This window comes from Saimiri boliviensis, chromosome 8 (assembly GCF_048565385.1).
Source record: "Saimiri boliviensis isolate mSaiBol1 chromosome 8, mSaiBol1.pri, whole genome shotgun sequence".
Lineage (NCBI taxonomy): Eukaryota > Metazoa > Chordata > Mammalia > Primates > Cebidae > Saimiri > Saimiri boliviensis.
In genome coordinates, this window is record NC_133456.1 from 77,623,688 (window position 1) to 77,649,377 (window position 25,690).

General features: G+C 36.0%; 1 long non-coding RNA gene across 1 annotated transcript in view; it reads right to left on the reverse strand.

Moving 5' to 3' along the window:
* LOC141585268 (uncharacterized) overlaps positions 1-25,690 on the reverse strand; it is a 118,583-nt gene that overhangs the window by 78,637 nt on the left and 14,256 nt on the right. Inside the window, exon 2 of the long non-coding RNA XR_012518665.1 lies at positions 9,838-9,904. This is a non-coding gene — a long non-coding RNA (uncharacterized LOC141585268). The remainder of the gene's footprint in view (positions 1-9,837; positions 9,905-25,690) is intronic.

Genomic DNA, 25,690 nt, shown 5'->3' on the forward strand with positions numbered 1-25,690 from the left:
AAAGAGAAGATTTTTAGATTGAAAATCATTTTGTAAACCTTCTGCAATTTTATTTTGTCTAGACACAAAGCAATAAAAGGAAGAAAAATCATCAGAGATGGTAATAAGAAGGCACGTGCAAGAGGATTTGCTTCTTACAGAGCCCTGATTTCTTTCTTTCTTTCTTTTTTTTCTTTTACACATTCTGTGGCCTCTTTTCTACAACCCCATCAGTTTCTAAAAATTCTTCAGACACTCTTCTGTTTTTGACTGCTGTCCCAGGAGAAAAGTGTTAATAGATGTAACAAACTTAATGTTGAAACAAAAACATTGAATAAAACACCAGAAGAAAATGACTCACTAATAGTAGACATATTGTGTGTGTATGTATGTGTGTGTGTGTGTATATATATATACATATATATATATATGTATATTATATTGTGTGTATATATATTATTTTTATGTTGTGTATATATTATGTTGAATATTAACATGACAGTATGTGTATGTCAGGATTTTTTCTGTACTTCCACCATCTTCCTCTGCATAGTGAGTTAATTGAAGCCAATTTGGACTGGGACATCCACTACCTGTAGAGTGAGTTTTGTACTCACAGACTGTCAGTAAGAAAGGGGCCTTGGAGATCATCAATTATATCCCCCACCACACATCCCACTTAGGAACAGTGAGGTCCCAGTGATGACAAGTAGTTTAAGTATGTGTGTTAGAACTGAAGTGTCAACCTAGCACCCTGGGATCTTTTCATCACCCAAAGTTTTGCTCTCCTTAAAGCCATCTCCGACATGTTTATCAATAGATTGTTTCCTTTGCATTCAGGAGTGTAACATTGGGACACAGAAAGTCTCCACCATTGGAGTCTGGCCTCAATTGACACACTGTTGAGTAATCGACAGAAAGTAAAAACATTAGTTGGTTTCTATAATATGGCACCAAACCTGATCAATTATTCTTTATAACTGTGTACCTACCTCTTTATATTTATAACTGTGTATCTACAAGCCATTGGATCAGTGGATTCAGAAAGTCAAGGCACTGTTAGGATTAATATAGTCTCCAGAAAGAAGATTGCTAACAAAGAATCTAGCAATCAAAAAACTATGCATCATGAAATAGTTTTAAGAAAAATAATCCTGAATGCTGGTTTCTTAAAGTTGATGCTTCCTCAGGAAAGCAGTAGGTTGTCTGTGGAGGTGATTTGCCCAGTATGTGGTTAACTTTCAACAGCTGTATTTAGAATACACACTCAACCTTTATCCCTGGAGCTGAAGGAGAGTTTACTGATTTATGCTTTTGCTGCTCAGGCTGAATTGATGGAATGGACCTCAAAATATATTAACTATAAGGCACATTTAGAAGTACTGAAAAAGTCCCACATGCACAGACACCAGCAAGCAAGATAGTGCAAACTCTGAGGAATTCTCATTTAGATGGGGTTCTTTCTGTAAGCATATCTAATTCTGCCCCTATTAACACTAGCGCTGAGGCTCCAAAAGTCAGTTGGGTGTCCCAGAGCAGAGATGTAGCAGTTCTAGCTCTATTGCTTGCTAGCTCTGTGGTCTTGGGCAAGCTATTTACCCTCTGCAAGCCTCAGTTTCCTGATGTCTAAAATTTAAATAATAACATCCAATTCATAGGATTGTTTTGAGTGTTACATGAAGTAGTCCCAAGTTTCTAAGTAAGACAGACAGAATAACTAGTGTTTTCCAAGCACTTTCTGTGTGCCAGGCACAGTTCTACATACTTCACATATATTAACTCAATTAAATACTAGAAAAAGCCTGTGAGATAGCCAATATTTTTGTTTCAGTTTTACACATGAAAATATTGAGGCATAATGATGTTAAGTAATTTTCCTAACATCACATAAATAATAGTTATATTGCTGGGATTCAAACCTTGATAGTCTGGAACCAAAGGTAATATTCTTATATGTTAGCTATTATTGTTGTGGTGGTCTTAGAATAATACATAAGGGCAAATTAGGACATTTTAGTAAGTTGTATGCAGAGTAGCTAGTAGTTTAACACAACTTCATTGAGGAAAAGGATGATTTCAGCTTTAGAAAGAGGAGAAATTCAGAGGAGTTAGTAGGCGAAGAGGGTTGGGTGAGCACAGTATTTCAGGTTCAGCATCTTTGGTAAATATAAGGAATTTAAATTGCTAGGATCTGAAATCAGAGTCACAGAATCTGTACATGAGGCAAGAGAAGTACCAGGTCATGAAGAATCTTGTGACAAGGAGTTGTGATAAGAATCCAAAGAAAGAACAAAATGGAAATTATAGAATTGAAAAATAGAATATCAGAAATCAATAATTTACAGAATGACCTCAATAATAGCATGGAAGTTACAGAGAACACTCAGTGAACTTGAGAACAAACTGATAGAATTCACCCAGTAAACAACAGGGAACAGTAGACTTAGTGAAAAAAAAAATGGAGCAAAGCTTGAGAAATCTATAGAACAATAAGAGAGAAAATATTACTATCATCAGAGTTCCAGAAGAAATGAAAAAGAGAATGAGGTTGAAATATTATTTGAGGAAGTAATCACTGAAAACTTCCTAAATTTTGCAAAAAATATGAACCTACCAGACTCAAAAAGCTGAGTGAAACCAAACAGGACGATTATCTCAAAATCCACATCAAGACAAATTATAACTAAACTTCTGAAAACTAAAAAACAAAGAAGAATCTTGAAAGTCGACAGAGAAAAATGACATATTACTTTTAGGGGAACACCAACTTGAATGACGATAGATCTCTCATCTGAAGCCATATAAGTCAGAAGGAGGAGGCACAGCCTTTTTTTAAGTTCTAAGAGAAATAACTGTGAACTACATATTTTATCTAGTGAAATTAGTCTGCAGAAATAAGTAGAAAATAAGGTTATTCTCTGATGAAAAAAATACTAGAATAATTTGTTGTTCACAGACTTACACTTAAATATTGGCTAAAGAATATTCTTCAAACAGAAAGAAAATGATAAAATTCCAAATGATTGCATAAGATCTCCAACAAGGGTTCTTAACCAGGATGAGCTGGCTGAAATGACAGAAACGCGATTCAGAATAAGAACAGGAACGCAGATTATCGAGATTCAGGAGATGGCAAAATACAATTCAAGAAAACTAAGAGTCAAAATAAAATGATACAAGAGCTGACGAATAAAATAGCAGGTATAAAAAGGATCTAGTGGATCTGACAAAGCTGAAAAACACACTATGAGAATTTCACAATGCTATCACATGTATTGACAGAATAATATCCCAAGCTGAGGAAAAAATGTCAGAACTTGAAGAGGGAAATAAGACAGTCAGACAAAAATAAAGAAAAAAGAATGAAAAGAAATGAATAAAACCTCTGTGAAATATGGGACTATGTAAAGAGGTCAAATCTACGAATTGTTGCCATCTCTGAAAGGGATGAAGAGAAAGTAAACAACTTGGAAAACATATTACAGAATATCATCCATGAAAACTTCCCCAACCTTGCTAGATAGGACAACAGTCAAATTCTGGAAATACAGAGCACCCCTGCAAGATTCTACACAAGAAAATCATCCTCAAGACAAATAATCATCAGATTGTCAAGGTCAAAATAAAAGACAGAATATTAAAGGCAACTAGAGAGAAAGGCCAGGTCACTTACAAAGGGAATTCCATCAGGCTAACAGTGGATCTCTCCACTGAAATCCTACAAGCCAGAAGAGATTGGAGGCTACATCCAACATCCTTAAAGAAAAAAAAAATCTTCAACCAGAAATTCAATATCCAGCCAAACTAAGCTTCCTAAGAGAAGAATAAATAAGATCCTTTTCAGATAGGGATATGTTGAGGGAATTCATTACCATAAGACCAACCTTACAAGAGATCATGAAAGGAGCATTAAATATAGAAAGGAAAGGCTGCTACCAGCTAATACAAAAACACATCTGAATACACAGACCAGTGACACTATAAAGCAACCACACAAACAAGCCAGCATAATAACCAGTGACTGCAATTACAGGATCAAATCTACACATGTCAATACTAAACTTGAATATAATTGATTAAATGCTCCACTTAAAAGGCACAGAGTGGGAAGCTAGATAAAAAAGCAAGATCCGATGGTAAGCAGTCTTCAGGAGACTCAGCTCACATGTAATAACACCCATAGGCTTAAAATTAATGGATGAAGGACAATATACCAAGCAAATTAAAACCATAAAAAGCAAGGATTGCAATCCTAATTTCAGACAGAATAGACTTTAAATCAGCAAAGATAAAAGGCTTCAATTCAGCAAGAATACTTAACAATTTTAAATATATATGCACCGACCACAGGAGCATCCAGATTCATAAGGCAAGTTCTTAGACACTTACAAAAAGACCTAGAATTCCACACAATAATGGTGGAAAACTTTAATACTCCACTGACAATATTAGATCATCAAAGCAGAAAATTAACAAACCCCACCCCAAAACAACAGAATATATATTCTCCTCACTGCCGTATGGTACATACTCTAAAATCAACGAGATAATTGGACATGAAACAATCCTCAGTAAATTCAAAAGAACTGAAATTATGCCAAACACACTTTTGAATCACAATACAATAGCAATAAAAGATGAGACTGAAAAAAGTTGCTCAAAACCATGTAACTACATGGACATAACGCAATTCCGAACGACTTTTGTGTAAATAATGAAATTAAGGCAGAAATCAAGAAGTTTTTTTGAAACTAATGAGAAAAAAGGTAAAATATACCATATTCTCTGGGACACAACTAAGGCAATGTTAAGAGGGAAACCCCACTAAATGCTCACATTAAAAATTAGAAAGATCTCAACTTAGTAACCTAACACCACAACTGAAATGATTAGAGAAGCAAGAACAAATCAAACCCAAAGCTATCAGAGACAAGAAATAACCACAATCAGAGTTGAACTGAAGGAAATTCAGACATGAAAAATCACTCAAAAGATCAAGATGTTTAGGAACTGGTTTTGAGAAGAAATTAATAAGATGTTAACAAGTAGGCCATTAGCTAGACTAATAAAGAAGGAAAGAGAAAGGATCCATGAAAACATAATGAGAAAAAACAAATGGGACATTAACACTGACTCCACAGAAGTAGAAATAAGCATCAGAAACTACAATGAACATCTCCACAGACAGAGAAAAGTTAGAAGAGATAAATAAATTTCTGAACACATACAGCCTTGCAAGACTGAACCAGGAAGAAATTGATTCTCTGAACTGACCAATCATGAGCTCTCAAATTTAATCCATAATAAATAGCCTAGCAACCAAAAAAAAAAAAAAAAAAAAAAAAAAAAAAAAAAAAAAAAAAAGCCATGGACAAGATGGATCCATAGCTGAATTCTGTCAGATATACAAAGAAGAAGTGGTACGATTCCACCTGAAACTATTCCAAAATTTTGAGGAGAGACTCTTCCCCAACTCATTCTATTAGACTAGCATCATCCTGATACCAAAACCCAGCAGAAACACAACACAAAAAGAAAACTCCAGGCCAATTCTTGATAAACACTCATGCAAAAATCCTGAACAAAATACTTGCAATTGAATCCAGCAGCACATCAAAAAGCTAACCCAACATGATCAAATAGGCTTCATCCCCAGAATGTAAGGTTGGTTCAACATATACAACTCAATAAATGTGATTCATCACATAATAAAGACAAAAACTGCATGATTGTCTCCATAGATGCAGAAAAGGCTTTCAATTAAAGTCAGTATTCCTTCATGTTAAAAACTCTCAATAAACTAGTATTGAAAGAACATACCTCAAAATAATAAGAGCCATCTATGACAAAGCCACAGCCAACATCATACTAAATGGGGAAAAGTTGGAAGCATTTTCTTTGAAAACTTATACAAGGATGCCCTCTCTCACCAGTTTCAACATAGTATTGGAAGTCTTGGCCAGAGCAATCAGGCAAGAGAGAAAAGGAAAGGGCATTCAAATTGGAAGAGAAGTAAAACTATCCCTGTTTGTGGAAGACATAATTCTGTGTCTAGAAAACCCCATAGTGTTGGTTCGAAAGCTCTTTAAGCTCATAAACAATTTCAGTAAGGCTTCAGGATATAAAATCAATGTACAAAATGTACTAACATTCCTATACACCAACTACAGCCAAGCTGAGAGCCAAATCAGGATGGCAATCTCATTCACAATTGCCACAAAACGAATAAGACATCTAGGAATACAGCTAACCAGGCAGGTAAAATATATCTACAATGAGAATTATAAAACTCTTCTTAAAGAAATTAGAGATGACACAAATGATGGAAAAATATCCTATGCTCATGGATAGGAAGAATCAGTATCAGGAAAATGGCCATACTTCCGAAAGCAATTTACAGATTCAACACTACTCTCAAACAACCCATGGCATTCTTCGCAGAACTAGAAACAACTATTTTTTAAAATTCATGTGGAACATAAAAAGAGCCTCTGTAGCCAAGGCAATCCTAAGCAAAAAGAACAAGGCTGAAAGCATCATATTACCCAACTTCAAATTATACTATAGGGCTGTAGTAACCAAAACAGCATTATACTGGTACAAAAAAATTGCACACAGACCAATGGAAGAGAATAGAAAGCCCCAAAAGAAGGCCACACACTTACCACCATTTAATCTTTGACAAAATACAAGCAATGAGGAAAAGAATGCCTATTTAATAAATGGTGCTTGGAGAACTAGCTAAGCCATATGCAGAAGACCAAAGCTGGACCCTTTCCTTAACACCATATACAAAAATCAACTCAAGATAGATTAAATATTTAAATGTAAAACCCTGAACTATAAAACACCCACAGACAACTTATGCAAAAATCATTCTGCTCATAGAAACAGAAAATATTTCATGACAAAAATGCCAAAAGCAATTTCAACAAAACCAAAAATTAACAAATGAGATCTAAGTAAGCTAAAAGTTCTGTACAGCAAAAGGAACTATCAACAGAGTAAACAGACAATGTGCAGAATGGGAGAAAATATTAGCAGGCATTGCATCTGACAAAGGTCTAATATCCAGCAGCTATAAGAAACTTAAACAAATTTACAAGGAAAAAACAAACAATCTCATTAAAAAGTGGGCCAAATACACAAACAGATGACACTTTTCAAGAGAAGACATACAGAAGACATACATGTGGCCAACAAGTATGTTTAAAATGCTCAATATCACTGATCATCAGAGAAGTACAAATCAAAACCACAGTGAAATGCCATCTCATACTAGTCAGAATAGCTATTTATAAAAAGTCAAAAAGTAACAGATGCTGGTGAGGTTGTAGAGAAACAGGAACACTTATACACTGGTCGTAGGAGTGTAAATTAGTTCAGTCATTATAGAAAGCAGTGTGGCAATTCCACAAAGAACTAAAAACAGAACTGCCACTTGACCCAGTAATCCCATTACTGGGTATCCACCTACAAAATATAAATCATTCTGTCACAAAGACACATGCATATAATGCTCATTGCAGCACTGTTCACAATAGCAAACACATGCAATCAACTTAAATGCCCATCAATGATAGATTAGATAAAGAAAATGTGGTAAGTATATACCATGTTATACTGTGCAGCCATATATGAGAGCAAGATCACGTCTTTTGCGAGAACATGGATGGAGCTGGAGGCTATTATCCTTAGCAAACTAATACAGGAACAGAAAGCCAAATACTATGTGTTCTCACTTATAAGTAGGAGCTAAATGATGAGAAATTGTGACCATAAAGAAGGGACCAACAGATACTGGGGACTACGTGAGGATAGAGGACTGAGGATGAGGAGGAGCAAAGAAAATAACTATTGGGTAGTAGGCTTAATACCTGGGTGATGAAATAATCTGTGCCACAAATCCTGGTGACATGAGTTTACCTATATGTCAAACCTGAATATATATCCCTCGACCTAAAATAAAAGTTTAAAAAAAAGAAAATGATTTTTTTTTTTTACTATTAGGAAGAAAGGAGGAACAAAAAAGCAGAAATAAGAGTACATACAATGGACTATTTTTCCCTTCATCAGTTTTATAAATCATAATTGATGATTGAAATAAAAATAATGATATTTAAAAGTGGAGAAGGAAAATGAACCTAAATTGAAGGGAGTTTTTCACATCTGAAATGTTGATACCAGTAGAATGTGATAAGCCATAAGATAAGCCACATGATAAGCCACATATATATGTTGTAATAACCCCACCCCACAAAAAACTACAAAGGCTGTGCAAAGAAATGCTCCCCAAAACACTATAAATAAATCAAAATGGAATCATAAGAAATATTAATACAACCCATAGGAATGCAAGAAAAGAATAAGAGTAATGAGAACAGAGGACATGGAAAACAAATAATAAAATGGTAGGCTTCAGTACCAACATATCAAAAATTATCTTAAATACAAATGATCTGAATACATTAATCGAAGAAAGAGATTGATTGAGTGAACAAAAAAAGACCCAGTGATATACTGAGAACAAGGAATTCACTTTAAATTCAACGTTATGGGTGGATTGAAAATAAAAGAATAGAAAAATTTACTACGCAAATGTTAGGCAAAAATGCTGATGTGGTGTATTAATATCTAATAAAGTAGACCTCAGAGCAAAGAAAATTACTAGAGAAAAAGTTATATTACATAATAATAAAATGATCAACTCACTAGGAAGATGTAGTAATTTTAAATGTACACACCAAACAACAGATCCTTAAAATACATAAAACAAAAACTTATAGAATTGCAAGAAGAAATAGATAAATCTACAGTTATAATTCAAATTTCTGAATTAAAATTTCCTTTTAGCAACTGATAGAACTCCTAGACAGCAAATCAGAAAATACTTAAAACATATGAACCAGACAATTATCCACCAATTGTATCTAAATGACATATGTAAAAACTCTACACAATAGCAGAATAAACTTTTTTGCCAATAGCAGAATAAACTTTTTTTTCCAAGTGTCCATCTAACATTCAGTTATATATGTGGTATTTTGGGTCATAACATAGACCTCAACAAATTTATGAGAACTGAAATCATACAGTGTGTTTTCTCTGATTACAGTGGAATCAAACTAGAAATCAATAAAAGAAAGTCTACAGGAAATTCTCAAAATATGTGAGAATTAAGCAACATACTTCTAAATGCTTTATTAGTCAAAAAGGAAATCTCCAATTTTGTGTATTAATAAATACACAAAATCAAATTAAATGAAAACAATAATGTGTCAAAATATATGGGATGAATCTAAAGCAGTCCTGAGAGGGAAATTTATAGCAGTAAAAACTTACTCTAGAAACAAAGTGTTTTGGTGGTCCCCAAGACCACTCCTGTTTTGGTGATTTCATTAGAGAACTTTTTGGACTTAGAAGTTATTATACTTATGATTGTGGTTTATTACGGCGAAGGGTCCCAAGGAAAATCAGTGAAGGGAAAATTTGTATGAGTAAAGTTTGGAGAAAATCAGGCACAAGCTTCTAAGAACATTCTTCTAGTGGAGTCACTAGAAGATACACTTAATACATATAGGATACACTTAATTCCTCCAATAATAAATTGTGAAAGTGCATGTAAACTTTTACCAATTACAGAGACTTGTCAAAGCCTGTCAGTTCACAGTTTTTACTGTGAGTTGGTTACATAAGGATATATTATCATAAGGAAATGAGTTGTTCAATAATCTCATTCTTTGTACAAACTATCTAGAAAGCCTGGCACAAAATGGTTCAAGGTCCCAAGGTTTAAAGCATTCCTAGCAGTTAGAACATTCCAAGATCTCTACTCCCAATAACTGTTTAAGGACTCACCACAAAACTGGACTTTCTTGAGAATTACAAACTCGGAGCAATTCAGGCTGACTGGGATAACTCTTTTCTGTACAGAAGAAAAAAAAATTCAAATCAATAATCTAAATTTCTATACCAAATGATTAGAAAAAAAAAGCAAAATACATCCAAAGCAAGCAGAAGAAAAAATAATAAAGATTACAGCAGAAATCAATAAAATTTAGAAGGAGTAATGATAGACAAAGTTAATGAAAGCAAAACCTGATTCTTAAAAAAGTCAATAAAATCAACAATCTCTAACAATGTTAGTAAAAATAAAAAGTGAGAAGACATCCCTAATATCAGGAATGAGATAGAGGATATTATGACAGATACTGCAGCCATGCATTGCTAATTAGAGAATACTGTGAAAAATTTTATGTTATCAATTCAACACTAAAAAATACAAAAAATTCCTAAGATATTTTAGATACTACAAAAACTCAACCAAGTTGGAATAGGTAATCTAAGTTGTCTTAAAATTATTACAAAATTGGATTAATAGGCCGGGCGCGGTGGCTCAAGCCTGTCATCCCAGCACTTTGGGAGGCCGAGGCAGTTGGATCACGAAGTTAAGAGATCGAGACCATCCTGGTCAACATGGTGAAACTCCGTCTCTACTAAAAATACAAAAAATTAGCTGGGCACAGTGGTGCGTGCCTATAATCCCAGCTACTCAGGAGGCTGAGGCAGGAGAATTGCCTGAACCCAGGAGGAGGAGGTTGCGGTGAGCCGAGATCACGCGATTGCACTCCAGCCTGGGCAACAAGAGCAAAACTCCGTCTCAAAAAAATTGGATTAATAATGTAAAAACTAATAATTAAGAAATCTCAAGGTTGGGCACTGCGGCTCACACCTGTAATCCCAGTGCTTAGAGAGGCTGAGGTGGGAGAATTACTTGAGACCAGGAGTTTGAGACCAGCTTGGAAAAGGTGAGACTCCATCTCTATAAAGAGCTTAAAAATTAGCCGTGTGTGGCTGTGCGTGGAACAGCCGTGTGTGGAACAGGTGTAGTTCCAGCTAGTCAGGGGGCTGAGACAGGAGGCTCACTGAAGTCCAGGAACTCAAGGCTGCAGTGAGTTATAATTATGCCACTACACTTGATTCTGGGTAACAGAGCTAGATTGTCTCTTTAAAAAAAAAAAAAAAAAAGTAAAAGAGAAACATTTCGAGACCAAAATGATTTTATTAAAGCATAATACCAAACAGTTAAAGAAGCATTAACATGAATTTTACACAATCTCATCCAGAGAATAGAGAGGAACACTTCTTGCCTTATTTTATGAGACCCGTAGTACTCTGATACCAACACTAAACAAAGACAGTACATAGAAAAGGAAGCCACAGATCTGTATATCTCATGATTTTAGACATAAACATTTTATTTTATTTTATTTTATTTTTATTTTTTATTTTTATTTTTTTTGAGACAGAGTGTCACTCTTGTTACCCAGGCTGGAGTGCAATGGCACGATCTCGGCTCACCGCAACCTCCGCCTCCTGGGTTCAAGCAATTCTCCTGCCTCAGCCTCCTGAGTAGCTGGGACTACAGGCATGCGCCACCATGCCCAGCTAATTTTTTGTATTTTTAGTAGAGACGGGGTTTCACCATGTTGACCAGGATGGTCTCGATCTCTCGACCTCGTGATCCACCCGCCTCGGCCTCCCAAAGTGCTGGGATTACAGGCTTGAGCCACCACGCCCGGCTGACATAAACATTTTAAACAAAAATTTAACAATCCCTATCTAACAATATTTTAAACAATTATAAATCATGACCAACATATTTATTTCAGGTACAGAAAGGTTATTTAACATTCTAAAATTAATCAATGTAATATACCATGTCAAAAAGCTAAGAAAAATGCAATGATGATATCAATTTATGCAGAAAACTAACAATATCAAACATTTATCATGATAAAAACATTTAGCAAGTTATAAATAGAAATTACTATGACTTGCTATGAGCATCTACAAAAAACTATAGCTAATATCATACTTAGTGGTCCAAGATTAAATGCTTTCCTCCCAACACTGAGAACAAGGCAAGAATGTCTCTGATACTACTCTTATTCAATAGAGTACTGATACTGTAGCCAGTGCAATAAGGTAAGGGGAAAAAAAGGCACACAGATTGAAAAGGAAGGAATAAAACTAGAATTTTATGAAGATAACATGATTACTTAATAAAAATTCCCAAAGAATCTAAAGAAAAACAATTCTATAGCTAATAAATGAATTTATCAACTATGTGAGACATAAAATTAAAACACTATTGTGAGATATAAAATTACAACACGCACTATTTGCAATAGCTAGGATTTGGAATCAACCTAAGTGTCCATCAACAGATAAATGGATAAAAAAAGATGGTACATATACACAACAGAGTACTATTCAGTCATTAAAAAAAAAAAACACAAGGCAACAATATGGATTGTTGGAGAACATTATGTTAAGTGAAATAAGTAAAGCACAGAAAGACAAACTTTGCAGTTTCCACTCATTTGTGAAAGTGAGACATAAAAACAACCGGACTAATGAAGATACAGAGTAGAATGATGGTTACCAGATGGGCATTTATTCAGAGAAATGGAGACCTATATTTTTCACAAAAACATGTATATAAATATTTATATATACTTTATTGATAATAGCAAACACTGGAACCAATTAGATGTCACTCAGTGGGTGAATGGCTAAACAAATTGTTACATCTATATCGTGAATTACTGCTCAGCAATGAAAAAGTCTAACTTTCCATGGGTACAACAGCCTGGATAACTCTCAGGAGAATTATGGTGACTGAAAGAAAAAAGCCAATCCCAGAAGTTATATTTTATAATCCCATTGAAATAACTTTCTTGAAAATACATACTTACAGAAATAGAGAACAGATTAATGGTTACCGGGGTAAAAGTAGGAGTGGACCAGAGGACAGTGAGTATAGCAAAAAGGAAAACATGAGAGATTGTTTTGGTGATGGAACTGTTCTGTATCTTGACCGTACCAGTGTCAATCCTGGTTGTAATATTGCACTATAGATAGTTTAAGATCTTACTCTTGGGGGAAACTGGATAAAAAGTACATGGTATTTATCGATATTATTTTTTACAATTGCATTTAAAGGTATAATGATCCAAAACAAAAGTGTTTAAAAAGAACCTTGCAAATACCGTGTGACTCTGAAATTTCAGTCTTGGGCTTTTAGTACAGACAAACAAAAACTTACATTCCCACAAAACCTATACACATGTTCATAGCAGCTTTCTTCATAATAGCCCCAATCTAGAAATAGCTTAGATGTGGTTCAATAGGCAAGTAGTTAAACCAATGGAGGCACATATATACATATCATGGAATACTTCTCCACAATAAAAAAGGGAAAATAATAAGAAATACACACAACTTGGAAGAATTTCCAGTGAATTCAATTGACAGAAATAATTTCAAGTTATATACTGTGTTATTTAATTTATATAACACTTATGAATGACCAAATGTTGGAAATGGAGGAGAAATAAGTGGTTGCTAGGGAGTAGTGATGAAAGAGGTATAGGCAGAAGAGAATGAGTATCATTACAAAAGGTCAACACAAGGAATCCTTGGATGATGGAACTGTTCAGTACCTTGTCTGTGGTGATGAGTATATGAACCTATACATGTAGTAAAATTGAATGGAACTAAATACACACACATGAACTCACATAAAAATAAGTATAAGTACCCTTTTCCGGGGATATTTGATTAAATTCCAAGTTTGTATCAATGTCAATATCCTGATTGTGTTACACTATAGTTCTACAAAATGTTACCATTGGAGGAACCATGTAAAGTTTCTTAAGGATATTTTGTATTATTTCTCAAATTGCATTTGAATCTAATTGATTCCAATAAAAATTTAAATCAAAATAACATATAGTATAAAAGAGAGAGAAAGAGAATAATAAGACAGTTTTATTAAGAAAATCCTTTGTGGTTACAGCTTGAAATCTAAGATAGCTGAGCCTCTAAGTATTCCAGAGTCTTATATTATTGAAACAGATATTTCAACCAATCTAAAGTTAATAGGAACAAAGGCAGTTACCTAAATATGGCAGGAGATTGAGTTAGGGCTTGCAAGCAGTGTGAATCTCTGCGTGGCCATTGTTTAAATTGGCCCCTGACTGTCCAAGACAGAGGCCACAAAGCTGAGGGATAAGGGGATTAAGAAAGGCCTGTTGATTGAAAACAGAAATTCTCAGATTTGTTTCTGGGTTTAAATATAATGACTTGACAAAATGTCTGGCTTTACTTTTTGCCCCAGAAATTGCCTGGAAGCAAAGAGACTAAAAGCCAAAAATAATAATAATAATATTTTTTTAAAAAAGGAATGCCTTGGAAAGGGCTCAAAGAAGATCCCCAGCCCATATGCTCAAAGCAGACTCTGGGCACTGGGGCAGGGAATCCTGTTATTCCTGCTTAGCAGGACTGACATATGTTTGGGACCAATCACCACTATGTGTGGTTCCAATTTTTCCTTTTCCATGCGTGAATCTAAAGCGAATCCTAGATATTTCTATTAAAAAGTCAATATATTTCCTTTTTGCTTAAACAACTTTTAGTTTGGTTTAATGTCACAATTAAAGAGATCCTTATAAATACATTGTTCATCCATTTTATACTTAGCAGTGTATGAGTTTTACACACACACACACACACACACACACACACACACACAGAGTAGCATAGCAATGCAGAGGTATTCATCCACACACAGAGGTGTCCACACACTTGCACAGAGGCATGAACTTATACCTATAATCATCAGTATGCATCTCTACATACACAGACACTCACACATGCAACTGAAAGAGGCAAGCACACAAGTATTGGAAAAATCATTCACAGTGGCATATGTGTGTGCATACAGAGTAATAGCTCCAGCAAAAACTGCTATTATGAGTCATCCTCTGCCTGACACCTTTGGGCATATCATTAGCCTAAGGGTATTCAAAGGAAGAGATGATGCAGTTATTGCAAACAATTAATGAGCAGAGTTACATTTTGGTTTGAGCTTCGAAGATGATGTAAGATTATAATATAATGAAGGTTTCTAAGGTTCAAAATCTGCTAATTAGCTTGTGTGTTCACTTCAATGCAGCTTTGGTTCCCACAAATAAAATCAGTGCCTAGATATCTTTAAAGTAGTCTCTGCAGAGCTGGGTTTGCAAAGACTGTAGACTGACAGTGTAATATCATCTCTCCCCTTCTTGGTATACGCATGGACAATAAAGCGAAGCCTCAGTTACTCGAGCAGTAGCGATCAGGGAATGTGAAATGTTGGCCATACTGGGGCTTTGTAAGGCAGACTGGACAGTGATGAAAGAGGAAAAAAAAGGAACATTTTATATTCTCCCTGAACTTGATTCTAAAATATATGGAGGAGGAGGCATAATAAATGGGCCCATCACTTAAGGATTTCCCTTCTTTCATCAATGTCTTGAAGAAATTTAGCATTCATACAATATTTCATCTACAAATCATATTCCAGAACTGTCAGTTTTTCTAGAGTATTCTTTAAAACTGTTATCTCCTGCCCCAGTTTAATAATCCAAGCTGGGGTCATGACTTGCATTTAGGTGTCATGTTTCTTTACTTTCCTTTAATTAGGAACCATATTCAGCTGTTCTTTGTTTTTTATATTATTAATAATTTTGAAAAATAAAGGTCAGCTATTTTGAATATTGTTCCTCAAGGTGGATTTTGTTCATGTTTTCTCATGATAAAATGTATGTTGTTCCTGTATGGTTAGTGTACTCCACAGGTGATATATTATCTTTCACAGGGCATCACATCCAAGAGGCACAACATGTCCGTGTGCCCTTCATTGGTAATGTTAATTTAGATCACTTGGTTGCAAGTGTTCAGTTTCTCTACTTTTTCTTTTTTATTTATAAGTAATTTGTAGTGCTATGCTTTTAGATTTTACAAGTATTTTTTTTTATAAAACTACCTTCCTCTACCCAAGATCCATTGGTTATTTCTTGTCTATCTTTCTATATCAATCCATCCATCTATCCGTCCATCCATCCATCCACCCACCCTCCCACCCACCCATCCATCCATCCATCCATCCTTCCTTTATTTATCTATGTAATTTTTATTGGTAGAGACTCACGGGTTTTTATTATTTTCAACTGTTTATGATCTACATCAGTTCTCATTAATTTTCATACTCAGATTGTCCCAGATATTAAAGTGGAAGCCCCTTCAAACATGCTTCTGTGTATTGTCATATGCTTCCCAATTTTTAAGACACTTTTACTCTTTGGCACCACAAGATGATGATCTGATCTTGTGCTTTTCCTGCCCCAGTTACTGAATTAGCTATTTCCACAAGGGGTACTGTTTGGTTTAGTGGGAATGTGATTTCGAAACTGTTCATTTCTATAGGAGTGCACTGTTTTGAGATCTTTCATAGGCAGACCTAGGAAATAGAAACCTATATGGAATCATGAGTTTATTTTGTTTCTTTGAATGCATCTCAGCTTTACAGGGTTTTTCCTTGCCTCCTTCCATTCTGTATGTGTATTTCTTCCTTCCAAGGACTCTGGCTTCCAAGGATATCTGTATATTTGCTCTTTTGTTTGGTCTTGTTGACACACACACACAAAGTTCTTTCAGTAATATTATTCTTATGACACTATAAACACAAATCAACTAAGAAGCGTGCAAAATTTATTTGTAGTTCCTTTTTTTTCACCCCTTTGGATGAAAGGTATATAAAATAGAAAACTAATTTAGAAAACTTGAATAGTTATCTTTTTTTTCCATTTAGTGTGGTTAAATTTATTTAAAACACTCTTTTGTTCATTATTTTTTTCTGTTTATGCTTGGTTTTGGTGTTTCCTTTCCCATGCTTGTTGATTTAATTTTGTTTTGAATATGCAGATCATTGCTATAGTTCTATACATCAAAACATTACAAAAACAATGTGCTCATAAAAGTGTCACATCCTCCCTTACTCTTTACACACCCCAGTAGTTGAGCAATTTTGTTATTTTTTGGTTTATCCTTTCAATATTTCTTTTGGGAAAAATAACATTTTTTTTCTTCTCATGCAAAATACACATAGAAGTAATATGTGTGCTTCTGTTTATACTCAAACAGTAGCATGTGTGCCATCAATAGTCTCCCTTACATTTTTACTTTTAATAGTGATCAACATATTTTGGAAATTACTCTATATTTCCTGTGTCCTTACCCTCACTTTTGAATGATAGTTTAATTAAACTATTGATTCACGTTGTGAACTACTTTGTTAGTTTTGGGAAACTATTGGTGCTGATAAGAAGTCTGCCATCAAATAGCTGTTGTTATTTGTAGAATTTGTCCTTTCTCTTTGTCCTTGAAGTTTTTTAGATGTGTTAAGATGGGCTGTTGTATAGATTTGGTGTAGAGTTTTCTTTATGAATTCACATTGGCACTTGGAGAGTTTTTAACTCTGATGAATTATTTTCTTTTTTAAGTCTGTAAACTTTTTCTGGAACTCGTATTAGATGTAGGTTAGAGCATCTTAGTTTATTCTCTATGGTTCTTAATCACATGTTTTTATTTCTTTATCCCTGTGCTGTTCTTTCTTTAGCTATGTTCTTTTATTGATCAGCTATGTTTAGTTATTGATCTTATTGTTATATCCATCTATTCTTGCATTAATTATGCTTTTTAAAATATCTTTGAATATTTTATGTTATTTCTTCATTTCTCACCTTGAGTCCCCTAACAGTCTTATTTTAAAGTCTGTCAGCCTACCTCTTAATATCAGTTTTACAGGGAGCAAATTCATGCTCTGATTTTTTATCTCATTGGTTGTCTTTCTTCACTCTAGAGTTCATTATGAGTTTTAGAATTTGGCTAGATGGGCCCATTTTCAGTCAGCCAAATAATTTTTGTCTTTTTTCTCCCTGGTCAATATTTCGCATTTCTGTAGGTACTTGAAACTATCTCTCCCCATCCCCAGTTCTGAGTCTGATTTTGTAATGGCATTCTGGGGCTTTAGCTTTATGGTGATTTTAGAGAAAGTGAGTTGCCTCGGTCAGTTCCACAGCAGGCTGTATGTTTATAGTCTTACTTCCTTATTCCACAGTTTCCTATAAACCATATCTACAGGGATAAAATTGAAGCCTTTTAACTTTCTGCTCCCTTTTATGCACAGGGGAATCCCATACATAGTAAATCTCTACCTTCAAGCAGTGAGCCTAGTTATGTTCACCTGTCTGGCATGAAACACTTCTTCAATTATTCTATGCCTGCCACTTCCGGTTTCTCTCTCTGAAGGCACACAAACCTGTGTGCCACACAAAAACCTTGTTTCAACAACTCCCCTTCCCAATGTATGCTCTTTTTCTGTTTATGAATATAACAGCATATTTATTTTCTTCAACCCCAAATTTCAGGTGAGCATATTAACATATTCAGAAGAAATAACTTGTCTCAAGCCACATAGCTAATGTGTGGAAGGGCAGGGACTCATAGTGAGGTATTCTTGGCCTCAGAGTTCATAATTTTTAGTAGCTTCAAGCAGCCTTCCTGGTGGTTTTTGTTTGTCCATTAAGCATTTTTTTTTTTTTTTGTCTAAACCTCTAATAGGTTTGGACTTTCTTTTCTAATTTAGACTGTAAAAAAGAGCCTTTTTCTCTCAAATGCATATTGGTACGGGGAAAGGAACACTGGGCTGTAAGTAAAATTACCAGAGTTCTGTTCCTGGCTTGGAAATTAGTTGTCTCTGGCCTTGAGTTTTATCTTCTAAAACATTAAGTGGTTTGCCTTAGATGAGCTCTAAGTTCCCTTGCAGTTCTAATGATCTGTGAGAGCACCTTTCATATTCGCCATTTTTAGCAAGCTGTATGTTGCTGATTGAATATCGTATTTTAAAAATATGTGTATTATCCGTCACTGAGACTTTTTTTTTTTTTACAAAAAATACTCTGTATAAAAACAGAATGGGCTCATCGCCATGAGCAGATGGTTAGTAAGTAGTTTAACGGTTCCATATGGAACATTGTTGTTAAGCCCTGGGCTTAATGGTCTCTCCTTCCCCCTTTTTAAATTCATAGATCATTACTGGGAATGATAAGATAATGTAACTAAAAAAACATGCCCAGTAATTTCCAGGAAGATACTAATGGACCACCTAAGTAAATGTACCACTGTTTATACTGGAAATGACAGATGAATACCCAAACTCTCAAATGAATAGCTAAATATTTTCATTTATTGAGTCAGATTTGAAAAGAAGTTATAGCATTATATGCATAAAAGTAGGCAAACACTTCACAAAATAATATATATACATGTATATATGTATATGAATAGTCAATAAGCACATGAGAAAGTGCTTATTGAGAACAAAACCACAATAAGGTAAATTATAAATGGCTAAAATCAACAAGACTGACAATATTAAATGCCAGTGATGATATGGAGCAACTGGAACTTTCAGGCATTGCTCTACTGAGTGCAAAATGGTGCACGGCTATGGCAAAGTGCTCTGCAATCTGCAGTTTTTATAAAATTCATCTAAGATATACTCCACGGTTGTACTACTTCTAAGAATTTACTCAAGACATATGAAACTATAAGTCCACAAAAGACTTAAACAGCAATGCTTATGGTATATTATTAATTCAATGGAATATTACTTAGCCATTAAAAATAATGAACTACTTTTACATATAACAACATGGATCTCAAAAACATCAGATTAACTGAATGAAGCCAAATTCAACAACATACACACTCTCTGGTCCTATTCATTCAAATCCAAGAATAGGCAAAACTAACTATGGAGATAGAAATCGGAAGTTTGTTACATTTTTAGAAAAGATTGACTGGAAAAAGATTCAAGGAACTTTCTGAGGTGATAAAGATATTCAATATTTTGTTGAGGGAATGATTATACAGGTGTACAAAATTGTCAAAACTCACTGAAGTCAACACTTAACAATTTGTGTGTTTTACTGTATGTTAATTATCCCTCAGCTAAAAAGTGACTACAGATAAATTGATATATTCCAGTCTCTTAACCCAGTCATAGATTGTATTGATTGATAGGAAATATTCACACTTCACACTTTTTTTTTTTTTTTTTTTTTTTGAGATGGAGTTTCGCTCTTGTTACCCAGGCTGGAGTGCAATGGCGCGATCTCGGCTCTCCGCAACCTCCGCCTCCTGGGTTCAGGCAATTCTCCTGCCTCAGCCTCCTGAGTAGCTGGGATTATAGGCACGCACCACCATGCCCAGCTAATTTTTTGTATTTTTAGTAGAGACGGGGTTTCACCATGTTGACCAGGTTGGTCTCGATCTCTCGACCTTGTGATCCACCCGCCTCGGCCTCCCAAAGTGCTGGGATGACAGGCTTGAGCCACCGCGCCTGGCCACACTTCACACTTTTTAAGCACTCAGCATAGGTTAGACTTTTATCAATCTGCTTTGAAATGCCATAAGTTTCTTTCTTAACAGAAATTTTATTTTAATTGGAAAATTGAGAAATCGCACTGTTAGCTTTGCATTTGTACAGAACCCAATGTATGGTGGCTTAAATTTAATATAGTTTACCTGAAGTATAAAGCCCATGCTTTTTCTAAACAAAGATGGTAATGTAGCCATTTACCAATTATTGTGCTTTGAAGAGCTCTCTTGGTCTCATTAACGTTTCTCCCGAAAAACCTTTTCTTTCCTTTTCTGAGATGGAGTTTTGTTCTTGTCATCCAAGCTGGAGTGTAATGGTGCTATCTTGGCTCACTGTAACCTCTGCCTCTTGGGTTCAAGCAATTCTCCTGCCTCCGCCTCCTGAGTAGCTGTGAATACAGGCACATGCCACCATGCCTGGCTAACTTTTGTCTTTTTAGTAGAGATGGGGTTTCACCATGTTGGCCAGGGTGGTCTTGAACCCCTGACCTCGGGTGATTCACCCACCTTGGCCTCCCGAAGCGGTGGGATTACAGGCATAAGCCACTGTGGCTGGCCAAAACTCTTTTATTAAAAATGTGATTCTGTAGTTAAAGTGTTCTGAAGATGCATTCTGTATTTCTTATACATATCCTACTGAATGAGTGAAGGAAAGCAGACCTGGAATTGCCGCTGAAATTTCTTACCCATAGCTAGATTGCAGTCTAAACTCCTTTATCTATTAAGTACTACAAGCTCTTTTCTGTTGTTATGAATTCAGGGTTATGAACAAAAATGATCTTTTAATAATAGATATATTATGCTTTATTATGTAGTTAGGAACCCATGGCTCCGAACTCAGACAGACTTTAGGTTCAAACACCTTGGCTCCACCACACACTAAACTGTGCTACCTTAAACAAGTTTCCAGTGTTTTTGAGTATGTCTTTATTTAGATTCGTACAATAATAATGTAATAATAATGTCTATCTAAAAGGTTTTGTGTTATGACTTAAGTAAAGCAATAATGTGGTGTTTGGTGTGGGTAAGTAACCATAATTATCATCATGTCTTAGTCTGTTTACACTGCTATTGAGGGAATACCTTAGGCTGGATAATTTATAAAGAAAAGAGGTTTGCTGAGTGTGGTGGCTCACACCTATAATCCCAGCACTTTGGGAGGACAAGGCAGGTGGATCACGAGGTCAAGAGATCGAGACCATCCTGGTCAACATGGTGAAACCCTGTCTCTACTAAAAACACAAAAATTAGCTGGGCATGGTGGTGCATGCCTGTAGTCCCAGCTACTCAGGAGGCTGAGGCAGGAGAATTGCTTGAACCCAGGAGGCAGAGGTTGCGGTGAGCAGAGATCGTGACATTGCACTCCAGCCTGGGTAACAAGAGTGAAACTCCGTCAAAAAAAAAAAAAAAAAAATAGAAAAGAGGTTTATTTGGCTCATGTTTCTGCAGATGGTATAGGAAGCATAGTGCTGGCATCTGCTTCTGGTGAGGGCCTCAGGAAGCTTCCAATTATGACAAAAAAGGAAAGGGAGCAGCAATGTCATATGGCAAGGAAGGGAGCAAGGGAGAGGGAGGAGGAAGGTGCCAGGCTCTTTTTAATAGCTAGATCTCACTGGAACCAATGCAATGAGAACTCATTCTTTATGGCGAGTATGTCAGCAAGCCATTCATCCCTCATGAATGGCTTGCTGACATACTCGCCATAAAGAATGACCCCCACACCTCCCACCAGGCCCCACTTCCAACATCGGGGAATAAATTTCAACATGAAACTTAGAAGGAACAAATATCCAAACTATGTCCCATCATTAAGCTTCACCGTTATTACTTGCTTACTTGATTGGGTCACCCACTAAACTGGAAGCCCTTCAAGGATAGAGACCATGACTTATATATACCTATTTTAATCAGCACCCAGCATAGTTTCACAATAAATGCTGAATAAATGATTTTCTTTTTTTTTTTAATTTTCCACTGCACTCCAGCCTGATGATTTTACTCTTTCATTTTTGTGGTATTATCTCATTGTTCATGCAATATCAACATATACTACTACTAATTAAAATGAGAAGTATTTTAAACATTCACACACAAACATGCACACTCCTAATTATTTAAAGAGGATTCCTGGTCTTGAAAACATTTTTGTTGCTCTTGGCTTTGATTGACATGCTACACTCCCCATATATCCCAGTAGTACAACATGCAATTACTACAGTGAAAAACTAAACCATTCCATCTTTATTGGCTTTCTGGAAATAAACTCAGTCCTCTAACCACATATTTAAGATTTCATCTATGAGGCCAAAAGGTTTAAATATGGAACAGTAAGCATATTTTTTTTTTGTGGCATTCATCTGGCATTACTACCTTATGTTAATGCTTCATTTGTGTGGGAATGCCTTTTTATCAAGATAATGAATGCTTTGTACCTGATCGTTTTTTGTGCCCTCCCTCCAAATTCCAACACCTGATGTGGTTGCATGCACATCCTGTAGCTAGTTATCTGCGGAATGAATGAATAAGTGAGAACTTTATCGCACAATTCCAGTCATATATATAATAGAGGGCTACATTTACTGGCTTGTCTTTCTCTTCTTGAATCTTTGTTCGTGCTCTCCTGGAGCCAAACCTACCTAAAATCTAGGGGGCAAGGGAGCCTCGTTCCCTAGTAGCGATACAGAGAGGCAAAGGGAAGGGAGAGGATGGATCTGAGGGCAAACTGGCAGTTGACCAGCATAGGTTTCTAAAGAAAGAGGAGTATGGCCAAGTCTGGAAGGATAGGTTGAATTTTGAAGCTTGTAGGGGCAAAAATGAGGCATTTGGGAAAATGGGATCTAAAAGAGCAAAAAGTTATACTGATGTAGTGTGGAAGGCTGTTCTAGGTGGATTAGGAAGTGCTTGTTGAGTAGCATTGGGATTAACTAGGCAAACTGGGTTAGACCATGATTTGGTATGCTAGTGGAGGAGAGGCATGATGCATGATGCTGAAGGAAGAATTTTTGGCAGGGGCATGCAGGGTAGATTTGAGTGAGAAGAGACCAGAGGCAGGAAAGCCACAAAGGAAGCTACTGAGATAAGTGACAAGCCAGAGTCCTATCAAGGTATAGAGATGAATAAAAGGATTTAAATATTTAGCAAAATTTTACATTCCAGAAGACGAAGATAAAGAATTGGTTAAAAATGATGCCATTTATTTTCAGTCTGGAAAATTAGAAGAACAACTGTTACTGAAATGGGTTGGTGACTGACGATGAGAGCAACCTATGGATGGACAGATCAAGGAAAATGAAGATATACCACCGAAGCTCGTTTGAAAAGATAGACGTGGTGATGCAGTTCTGAAGATCATCAGCAGGTCATGAGAATGAGTGAGGAAAGAAATGCCTGGGGAGGGGGATTGTTGAGAGAGCTAAGGACTAAACCTGGGTAATAATGTCTTAGAAGAGGCAAGAGGCAGAAGGAGAAAGAGGCACCAGTGAAAGGAACCAAGGAGCAGTCAAAGAGGCAGAAGAGATGGGCAGAGTTTCAAGACAGACAGTGAAAAGGCAAGCCAGGGCAAGATAAGGAGTCAATATCATGCAGGTAAAGAAAATACGGTTCAATTGACAAGGTATGTTAGATGAACAATCTAAAAATGTATACTTGAATGAAAGAATAGAAGAACAAAAGTATGGTTACAAGTATTAAATCATACAGAAAAGTTAATAAAAATACAGACCAAGAAAACATCTTACAAGGTTCACTTTGCATCATTAAGTTACAAAGATTACCTCTCTATTCTTAACTTTCCTTAAAATGTAATGATATACTTCTTTCTATTAAAAAAATAAACCGGCTGGGCGTGGTGGCTCGTGTCTGCAATCCCATCCCTTTGGGGGGTCAAGGCTGGTGGATCACGAAGTCAGGAGATCAAGATCATCCTGTCCAACATGGTCAAACCCCATCTCTACTAAAAATACAATTAGCTGGGCGTGGTGGCATGTGCTCATAGTCCTAGCTGTTTAGCAGCCTGAGGAAGAATTGTTGGAACCTGGGAGACGGAAGTTGCAGTGAGCCGAGGTCGTACCATTGCACTCCACCCTGATGAAAGAGAGACACCCCGTCTTAAATAAATAAGTAAATAACCCAAACATATACACATACACCTACTATATCTCCTCTTCTATGATTTCTTTCCTTGTTAAAACTATGTGTCCCAATTTATAGCATGTCGTCGTATATCTATGGTGTCGCATATTTTTTAGGTTCCTTTCGTTATTGATGAAAAAATTTTTTTTTTGCAGTATTATTTAATTGTCTTTGGAGGTTGGAATTTGCCTGGGATTCCTCCAGATTTAGCTCAGCTCTGTTTTGTCATCAAAAGAGATTCTAGACAAGGTTAAACTAAGAAAAAGTTGGAGATTATTTGATAATAAGCCGTCGACCTGGTTTTGGCATAGTGGACATCGGACTTGTCTGAGGTGGGACAAGGTATATTTGAGGTATATCTTGCTGTGGTGGAAACTATCAGTGGCTAGTAATAAGAGAAGAACACACAAGGTGAAAACATAAAGGGGGTGTGTGTGTGTCTTCCATGTATAAAGCTGACCTGGAAGTAAGGCAGCTGTTTGAAATGAGGAGATCTGGGTCCTCGCCTGGCTTTGCCATCCCTTGGCTGCACGATTTTGAACAGATCATTCAATTAACCTCTCTGGGCTTTACATGGGTCCTAGGAAAATTAACCAAGAGGAAAAGATGGAAGTGTGGAGCATGGGGCTCGGCTCTATGTAGGTGTTCTTGACTGTTTTTCTTTACTATGCTTTATCTAGGAAGTCAAAAACTTAAATGAAGGGTTATGTATCTTGTCTGAAGCAAGACAACAGTTAGTAATTCCTATCTCCTAACTCCTGAAGGCTATGGGCAGTCTTCTGGGCTTTATCTGTATATATGCCTATTAATGGAGTCCCTTGCAACTGATGCCAAGTCCCAGTCAAGATCTGTGACATCTTATACTTGAGCAATGGAAGCCGGTGCTCTCAGGTGTCCTGCTGCTCACTGTAATTTGGTTTGACTGATTCTGTTTCAAACTTTACAATTTACCTTGAATTTCTTGAGCTCAGAGAGGTAAATTCCAGTGGTTAGAACATTTATAAATGCAGCCTTAACCTGTGACTGACACTTTAAAAGGCCAGCAATTGATTCCAAGCATAGCAGAATATTTGACTGCCAATAATATCCCTGCTACATTTACGCAAGCACATTCATGAACGTACAGGCACACGCATACACAGCAGATATTTACCTGTGTCTGCGCTAAGTCACATGCACAGGAGATTTTGTTTTGTACCTGACGGAAGAGAACTGGTGTTTGGGTGGGGTCAGAGTCTAGGAAAAATTA